The following is a 9,129-nucleotide window of genomic DNA, read 5'->3' on the forward strand; positions in this document are numbered from 1 at the left end:
CAAATAACAGTGGAGCCACTTTTAATGGCTGTTCTGTGGGGAGAACTAATATTTGCCTTATAGGTTAACTGAGCTATGGCAGGCTTTGGATGGAAGGAGTTTTGCTTCAGGAACTGATTTGGCCCTCAGCATATCTTAATCTTATAGTAATTGTTGGCAGTCCAGGGTGGGGTTCAGTGCTGGAATCTTACCCTTCATACTTCACGCTCCTCCCTGCCCCAGGGGTTCTGATGAATAAAGCATGCACAGAGAGAACGGAACCAGTTTGGGCAAAGTATCAGTTTTATTATGTGTAAGGCTTCCTAGTAGAGTTAGACTATACAAAGTGAAGTTTCCTGTTCCTTCTCCCTGAACTGAAGACAGAAAGGACAGTGAAGCAAGGCTGATTTAATATAGCCACCCAGGATGAGAAGCCAGACCTAAGAGAAGCAGCTAAGTAGAGACAACAGGAAGTGAGAGGAGTGCATGCTTCACTTGAGCACATCCAAGTCTATGAAAAGGAGGGTGGAGCCATCTTGCTTTTGAGGCGCCCACTGGTGATGGCGAACAATTGACTGTCCACTTTTTCTCCCCAGAGGAGGAGACACTAATGAGGTCGGGAATAACGTACAGGTTTTCTCACTAGAGAAGAAAGAAATGAGAACACAGAAATGTTGGAGGAAGTCCTTTCTTCCTTGGGCAGAGAGAGCAAGTTAATTACCGTATTTTTATGCAAATAATTTTCAGTTTCTATGTTTGTTTGCCAACCGCGCCCTCCACCTCGGATATTTTTGCAAGCACACCATGCTGATTCTTTACAGCAATATGTGGAAAAAAAAACTGGCATAGCAGCACTTAGGAACATTACCTGGGGAGGGGGACGGGAGGAGGACACAGTTGGCAAGCAAAAGTAGAAGCCCTGCTACCTACTGCAAAGTGTAGTGTTCCAAACCCTCGTAATAGAAGGACTGTCATAGAAGCTATAGGGAGGATAACTAGGATGCAAATGTTCTGGACTGTATTCTAGAAAAAGACAAGGTATGTGATGATAATTAGCAGCAGTATAGGGAGTGATTAGTATCTCAAAAAGAAACTCAAACCCATTGCCATGGAGTAGATTCCGACTCATTAAACTACTCCATAGGGTTTTCTTGGCAGAATTTTTATGGAAGCAGAACCCCAGGTTTTTCTTCTGCAGTGCCTCTGGGTGGGTTTGAACCACCAAGCTTTAGGTTAGTAGTTCAGTGCAAACTGTTTGTGCCACGTAGGGGCCCTTTTGTGGTTAATATGTTGTTGTTAGGTGCTGTGTAGTTGATTTTGACTTATAGTGACCCCAAGTGACAGAGTAGAACTGCCTCATATTTTTTGGAGCAGGTCACCAGGTCTTTCTCTCATGGAGCCACCAGGTGGGTTCAAACCACCAACATTTGGGTTAGCAGCTGAACCTATAACTGTTGTGCTGCTAGGGCTCCCTGTGGTTATAGGGCAAATCAGTGTCCGTTGAGCAGTACTCACTTCTGCACTTGGAAGCCATGGTGAGACAGAGTGGCGTCTTTTCTATTATCAACCACCCTTAACTATACAGGTTAACCCAGAAGAGCAGAGGGGATAATTTTGTCAAAAATCCTAGTGCCCTCCAATAATGTCCTCCCCTTCTTATTCTAACTGTAGAAACACTGTTCAGTTTGTTTTTCTGTTCGTAATTTCCTCAGGAACAGTAACATTAACTCATGATCCCTCACACATTGTCATCTGAGGCAAGTGGCCCAGAAGCATATTGAGTGGCCTATCAATATGAGAGAAGAAAATTGGATGAAGATAGATCACAAAATAGATAATCAACAGGTGGCTTAAAACCAGTAGGCTAATTTGAGAAATATTTTGTACTATTCATGTATTTAGGTGCTCATAAAAATACTGAAGAAATATTTTGATTCATTTAATATGCACAATTATTTGTTGATAGATCGCATAAATTGCCAGACTAGACAGAACATGTTACAGTTGCTTGTGATTGCATAGAAAGAAAAATGCTGTATTTTTTTCCCAGATAGTTTAAGTCATTTGATAACGTTTAGGATGGAAGCTTCTTTTTGTTAATTGCCTGTTTTAAGGTGTGTCTTGACTTGGAATTCAAAACTGAACAAAAGAAAGAAGTTGGAAGTCATAAATATATGTCATAGCTGGAGAAAACAGAAGAACCACTGAGGAAGATTAAGCTGAGGATTGTTTATCTTTCTGGCTTAGTTTTATGCAGTAACCATCAGTGAGTTGTGGAATCTCTCGGTGCCCCCTTTCTTTATATTTAAATTGTTCTGTACAATAATCTAATAAAAAACTGCAACAGAGGATCAATGGAACTTTGCAAAATAATTTATATAAAATGATCCTCCCGCTGAAATTCTGATGTTATTGTTGTTGTTAGGTGCCGTTGAGTCAGTTCCGACTCACAGCGACCCTATAGGACGGAGTAGAACTGCCATATAGCGTTTCCAAGGACCTGCTGCTGGATTCGAACTGTCGACCTTTTGGTTAGCTGCCGTAGCACTTAACCACTATGCCACCAGGGCTCCAAAATTGTGATAAAACCATAGATACTTAAAAAACACGTGTACAAAGTAATTAAACAGTTTTATGTTTTGTAATGAAAAACAGCAGTTTCACATTCCCTGCTTGCCGTTTACCACTTCCCAGAAGAAACAGCTTTTGGCTCTTTTAGCTAATTCTTTTGATGTTTTCCTTCAGTTTGCTAAATACCATACTTACATTGCTACTTCTTAATTTTTTAAAACTGAGGCATCATATGCCTTTCCACTATGGAAATGGAGGATTTTCTCTGCTTCACCCCCCTCCTACTCCCTCCACACTTGTACCTTCTATCCTCCATCTTTGGGGGGGACATTATACTGTCGACCAGGAAATTTATGAAATTTTTTGAAATTTTCTCCCTTCTGCTTTTTCCAAGCTGCCTCATTATGTTTGCTTTGTCTCTGATAATTTTTGGTTTTTGCTCGTGATTATGAGTGGGTTACTTAAAAGCCAGTTAGAAGCTCTGAGCATATGAGTGGGACTTACCAATTTTGGGTTTTATTTTTGGGTGATCTGGATGGATCATTTTATTGGAGGAATCTTCAAAGTCAGTACATTTGTGTCTTATCTCTTTGGCTGGTCAGGTTCCCCAGAGAAGAATGTTTTAGTCTCCTGTTTTGATGACATTGGCTAATGTTCTTCAGTCTAATAGTCTAATAGAGAGCTTTTGAGGTCTCAGAACTCATTATCAATTTTTTTTTTAACTATGATGTATGTATACTTACCTTTCTTGGGGTCCCTCAGCCCAAACATCCTGTGGTTTACACTCTTCAGAGAGTAGATACACAGTCTTCTGCTAGCTGTTGCGGAGCACTTGTTAAGCTCTCTGTAGCAGGGGAAGCAATCTGGGGGGTCCAACTGCTTTCTAAAATTTCAACCAATCCTCCTATTTTTGGAGCCCTGGTGGCACAGTGGTTAAAAGCTAAGGCTGCTAACCAAAAGGTTGGCAGTTTAAGTCTACCAGCAGCTCCTTCGAAATCTTATGGGGCAGTTCTACTCTGCCCTATAAGGTCACTGAGTGGGAATCAACTCAATGGTAACTGGTTTGGTTTGGTTTGATTTTCAACCCCACTTGCAATTCCTGTTGTGTGTGGCGTCGAGCTGTTTCCAACTGATAGTGACCCCATGTGACAGAGTAGAACTGCCCCGTAAGGTTTTCTTGACTGTAATCTTTATGGAAGCAAATGCCAGGTCTTTCTCCCACGGAGCTGCCGGGTAGGTTCAAACCAACAACCTTTTGCTTAGCAGCCCAGCGCTTAACTATTATGCCAAAGACTGGAAATTCTGTAGTGTCAAACAGGCTGCTCCTTGGCCTTCACTAACGGCTTAGGATTCCGCTTTCTGGTGTCTGATAATTCACTTATCACTCAGTTGTCTGCTTTCCAGTTTTCTAAATTTCATTGCTGCTGCTGCTTTTCCTCTTTGTCTTTTGGGTATAAACCAAACCCATTGCCACTGAGTTGATTCTGACTCCTAGCAAACGTATAGGACAGAATAGAACTCTCTCATAGGGTTTCCAAGGCTATAAATCTTTATAGAAGCAGACTGTCACATCTTTCTCCTGGTCCTTTGAGTATATGCCCTTTAAAATTAAATTTACTGGAGTTATAGTGGACTTTTGGAAAAAAGCAAAAGTAAATATTCATGTACAAGCCCCAACTTTAATCAGAAATTCCATAATATTGAAAGACATTTTTCTTGGTCTTATCATTGTTATTAAGTTCATTCAATGTCAGGAATTCTTAGATTGTGTTTTCATCTTTTATTAAATGTTTTCATTTGTATTGTTTTCCTATATAATCTGATTTTAAAATATCTTGATTTTTTTAAAATTAACCACGTATTAGTACATATTTGTTGTAGAAAGATTAGAATATTCTGATAAGCAAGAAGAAAATCCATGACCAGAGATGGTTGTAAGCCTACAACCAGAGACAGTCATTGTTGACATTTTAGTATGTGTTCTTTTGACTTTTGTCCTTGCATGTATGTATTTTATACAAAAGTATGATGTTGTACATATTGCTTTAATAATTCATTCTTCCACTTAAAGTAGCAAAACAAAAAAAAATTTTTTTTTTGGTCTTGATCTTATTCAATTCTATGGATACAGGAGCAGATGGGTAGAATGCTTTGAGAGTCTTGATCTAAACACTTTGAACTGAGTCAGTCTTGTCAATCTTCTGTAGTATCTCAGTGCATCTATTAAACGTATTGAGACCTCAGCAAGGATCCAACTAATAAATTTTTTTTTTTATTTGATGATGTAATTTCTTTGGTAAATGGTCTACCTCTCCTAGAACTGGTGGGAGTACTGCTCTGCTTCCCTTGTTTAAAGTCTTTAGAACACGAGCTGGTCTGGCCAGTGAGTCATCCACGGTATGCAGTTTTGTACTTTCCAGGAGCTGCACTGTGGTCATTTTCTCGGACACTGTCTGGGAAGGTTGACCGTCCAGCGACTTTAGCCGTCCTTATCTCAGTAGCACAGCATACCCACACAATCTGTTAGTTTGAAAGTAGAAGAACAGGAAGACAGGGACAATGGACAAGAAACCCATGTGTAGTTTATGGAGCAGGGTAGCATTCATTTTGTCAGAATCACTGCAGAATGGCCAAGCCAGGTAAGGCTTGGGAAGTATTTGATGTCAGGCATTGAGATACTTCTCTGGACTCTAACAGTTGCTCTTTGGAATGGCTGTTCAGTCTCAGTAATTTTGGTTACTGTTTGCACTGTCTGCTGCCTTGTGATGCCATGCTAATTGGAGGAAGTCATAGTCGATGTGGTAATCCGTTGTTTCCAATCATGGTTATTGAACATAGATGCTATTTAAAACATATTGGCAATTTACAATGCTGGAAATTAATTTTCAAATGTTATTTTATATTTCCAGACTGGTTATCTTTAATATAAGGAGCTCTGGTGGTGCAAATAGTTAAGCACTCAGCTGCTAACTGAAAGGTTTGGCCATTTGAACCCACCCAGCTGCTTCGTAGGAGAAAGACCTGGCAATTTACTTCAAAAAAGATGACAGACAAGAAAATCCTATGGGGCAGCTCTACTCTGTCACGTGGGGTCGATAGGAGTCAGAGTCTACTCGACGGTACCCAACAACAATTTAACATAAAGCAATCGGTGATGTATCTGGGCGAGAAAGTTGAACCATGAGCAACTTTATACTGAAAATATAATGTAGTACTCACTGAATTAGCTTGATAACTTAACAGACTAAGTTCCTATACTGGGAACACTTTATTCAGAATAAAAGACAGCTTTTATTTCTGGGAGATGTGAGAAATACAATTAGCAAATGAGGTGCAGTTGTTAGGTTGATTCCTGAAATAAGAAAGCCCTCATGATTCTAAAGATTAAGCTAAGAAACGGATTAGCCCTTTTCAAATGGCAGTTTCAAAAGTATCACTAATCAGATTAGTTAGTATAAAATGAGACGTTTTCCTTTTGTGACTACAGTTATCCTCTCTCTGATTAAGAGTGTCTTTGTATTCTGTCAGCAGTGCAATTACTTAATGGCTGTAAAACTAAACACACATTTAGATAATTGACTGAAAATTTTAGTTTTGAAGGGAGGCCCTGACTCTTTGTTGCCTGCTTGTAGCATAGCTTCTAAGATTAGCTTGCTGAATTTGTAGTTATTTTCTAGGCTATTCTGCCTAACCAATAATCATGACACCAAGTAATGTCTGCCACCATTTCTCTGGAGTTCCTAAACCCCCTTTCTTTCTCCCTCTAATTCTTTTCCTTTGCTCTTTCTCATTCTTTTCCTTTCAGTATTCTTCTCATGTTTTGTTACTTCCTCCTTTTTTTTTTTTTTTTTGGAGCCTGATGGACAAAACTGGCTTACCTTCCCAGTTGGTGTTCTAGACAAAAAATAAAAGTTGATCCTTCTGGAATCATAAGAATTGGGTCATTTAAGTGTTTGATTCCAGTTCCCCCAAGATAACTTTTGCCAAAGATCATCTTTAGTACAACACAGAAATAAACACTGCAAAGCGAGGCAGGCTGTTTAGGTAACAGTTATGCTTTCATCTGCGTGACAGAGACAAAAAGATAGACGTTTTTGCAGTTCATTCTCAGGCCCCCAAGCTCCCTTACCTCTCTGGAGGCCAGAGACAATTGGGCATATGCATGGAAAAATAAAAACTCCATTTCTCACACACCAAACAATCTTAAGTCAATCTATTCTCAATTCTGTTCCCCTCCATTCCACTTCTGTTGTGACATCAGCTGCACACGTAGCACTTCTTTGTCTGACCCTAATCACCTGGAGCTAGGTCAGATCTCACAGGTTAAAGGACAGAGTCCTCCAGACTGCTAAGTCTGCCCAAGACCTCAGAACCCAGCCACAAACTTGGGAGTCCCACGACACCCTCACTTCTGACCTGCTGGCTACAAATTTGGGCGTTCCTTTGACCCCCTCAACTCCCAGCTGCAAGCTTGGGAGTCCCCATGACATCCTCACTTCTGACCTTCTGTCTCCCACTACTCCGTTGGGTTCAGTAATTCACTAGAATGACTCACATAACTCACAGAAAGTGCTATACGGTAAGTCCCTGGTTACAAACTTCCTACTTATGGACAACTACTTGTCCTTTAATGTTATGTACCTTTGTCCTCAATTTGAAACAATTGAACCAACCCCTATTGGCAACAAATTCTTCATCACAATCACCTTCACTTGCTGCACATGCAACTTTTAAATAATTGAAAAGGCCCTGAACCTTTTCTCACACTAAAGTAAGGCGAAATAAGAACCATATGCACCTGTTGTGACTTACCTACAAATTTGACCTAAAGACACACTTCGGAATGGATCTCCTTTGTAACCTGGGGACTGCCTGTACTTACAGTTTTATTATAGTAAAAATGATATTAATAGGGTGAGGTCTGAGAGGGTTCCCAGTGTGGAGATTCCGTGTCCCAAAAAGTACCACCCTCCCATGTGTATCTGTCTTTCACCAACCAGGAAGCCCATGGAGCATCTGTGTCCGGAGCCTTTATTGGGGCCTCAGTACATAGTCATGATGGATTAAATCAGTCCACCTCCCCTGAGGTCAGCTGATATCACAAAGTGGTCTTCTGCCCCTGGCCAACCCCCATCTGAGTAACCTCATTAGCATAAATTCTCAGGTGTTGCCTGGAGGCCTCATCAAAGACACTTGGTAATCACTGGTGAATTTCCATGGTTTTAGAGGTTAACTCTCAGGAACCAAGGACAAAGACTAAATTCTTTGGGTAAAGTTAATGGAAACCCCAGGGCATATCTAGTCAATTTTTTAAGAATCTGCTAAAATCCTTTAAAAGAATTTTACCACTGCCATCTTTAACCTTCTTAGCTTTTCAGTGGCCTTTTTCAGAAAAAGTTTTCTTTATATTTAATCTTAATCATTTACATCTTAGAAGATTAACACATATAACATAATGACCTGTAACTGTTTGGAGGTTCTACAAAGAGAGAACAGCTGTTGCTATACACTTGATTGAATAACTCCTTTTCTATTTGAAAAAGGCACATTCATGGAGCCATGAAAATGGGTGGGAAACTTAGGACACTTAGCCCACCTGATCAGCCAATTTGATCCTGGCAATCATTGCGGGTAACTGGTGTCACAGCCAGATTGCACTTATATTCAGATTCTCTAAAAAATAAAGGAAGGATATAAACTCTTTATTTCCATCAACATCTAAACAGACGACTGATTGTCTCCATTTTGACAATGCTTCACACCCAACACCCCTCTAAGTGCTCTGCTTTTAGATGCAGTGGATCCAGGCCTGTAAGTGCAGTGCAGTAAAGCCAAACCCTGGCTGCCATGCTTGCCTTGGTTTGGGCAGTGGTGGAAACCAGCCAATGGAGGAATCCAGGGGCAAGAAATGCCGGGTTTATTAGGTCTTCTGAGTGAGCTGAACTAGAAGAATGCAAACAACAGGAAATGAGTACCCGCCCAATCAGGTTATTCCTGAAGTCTTCACTTCTCCGGGTGAATAATTCGTACTCCTTTAGCAAGTCCTCCAGATGCTGTATTCCAACCCCATTGCTCAACTGTGAGTGATTTTAAACTGAAGCCTTTCAGAGGTGAACTTGGCATGGTCTGGCATTCGGTCGCATGACAGCAGCCAAAATCCTCTGCTTCTCCCCAGTCCCGCCCCTCATCCCCCTACCCCAGGATTCTTTTTCCTCACAGAGTTCACTTCAGAATTAAGCCCCTTCCCTCTTATTCGCTCAGTGTGTCAAATTTAGCCAGCTGCTGAGAGAAAAACAATGTGATCAAATTAAATCATACTTCAGATGTCTAATAGTCCCAACCCTCCCAAGGATATTAGCATCTTAAAAGACCCTAGAGGTTAATTCAAGTGATTTCACTAAATGAAGATTGCAAACGGTGGTATTTCTTTCTTTTTTTTGTTTATTGTTGTAGTTTAAGTGAAAGTTTACATTTCAAGTTAGTTTCTCATACAAAAATTTATACATACATTGCTACATGACCCTAACTGCTCTCGCTATACTGTGACAGCACATTCCTCCTTTTCACCCTTGCTTTCTC

The sequence above is a fragment of the Trichechus manatus genome, unplaced genomic scaffold, assembly GCF_000243295.1.
Source record: "Trichechus manatus latirostris isolate Lorelei unplaced genomic scaffold, TriManLat1.0 scaffold00167, whole genome shotgun sequence".
Taxonomy (NCBI): Eukaryota; Metazoa; Chordata; class Mammalia; order Sirenia; family Trichechidae; genus Trichechus; species Trichechus manatus.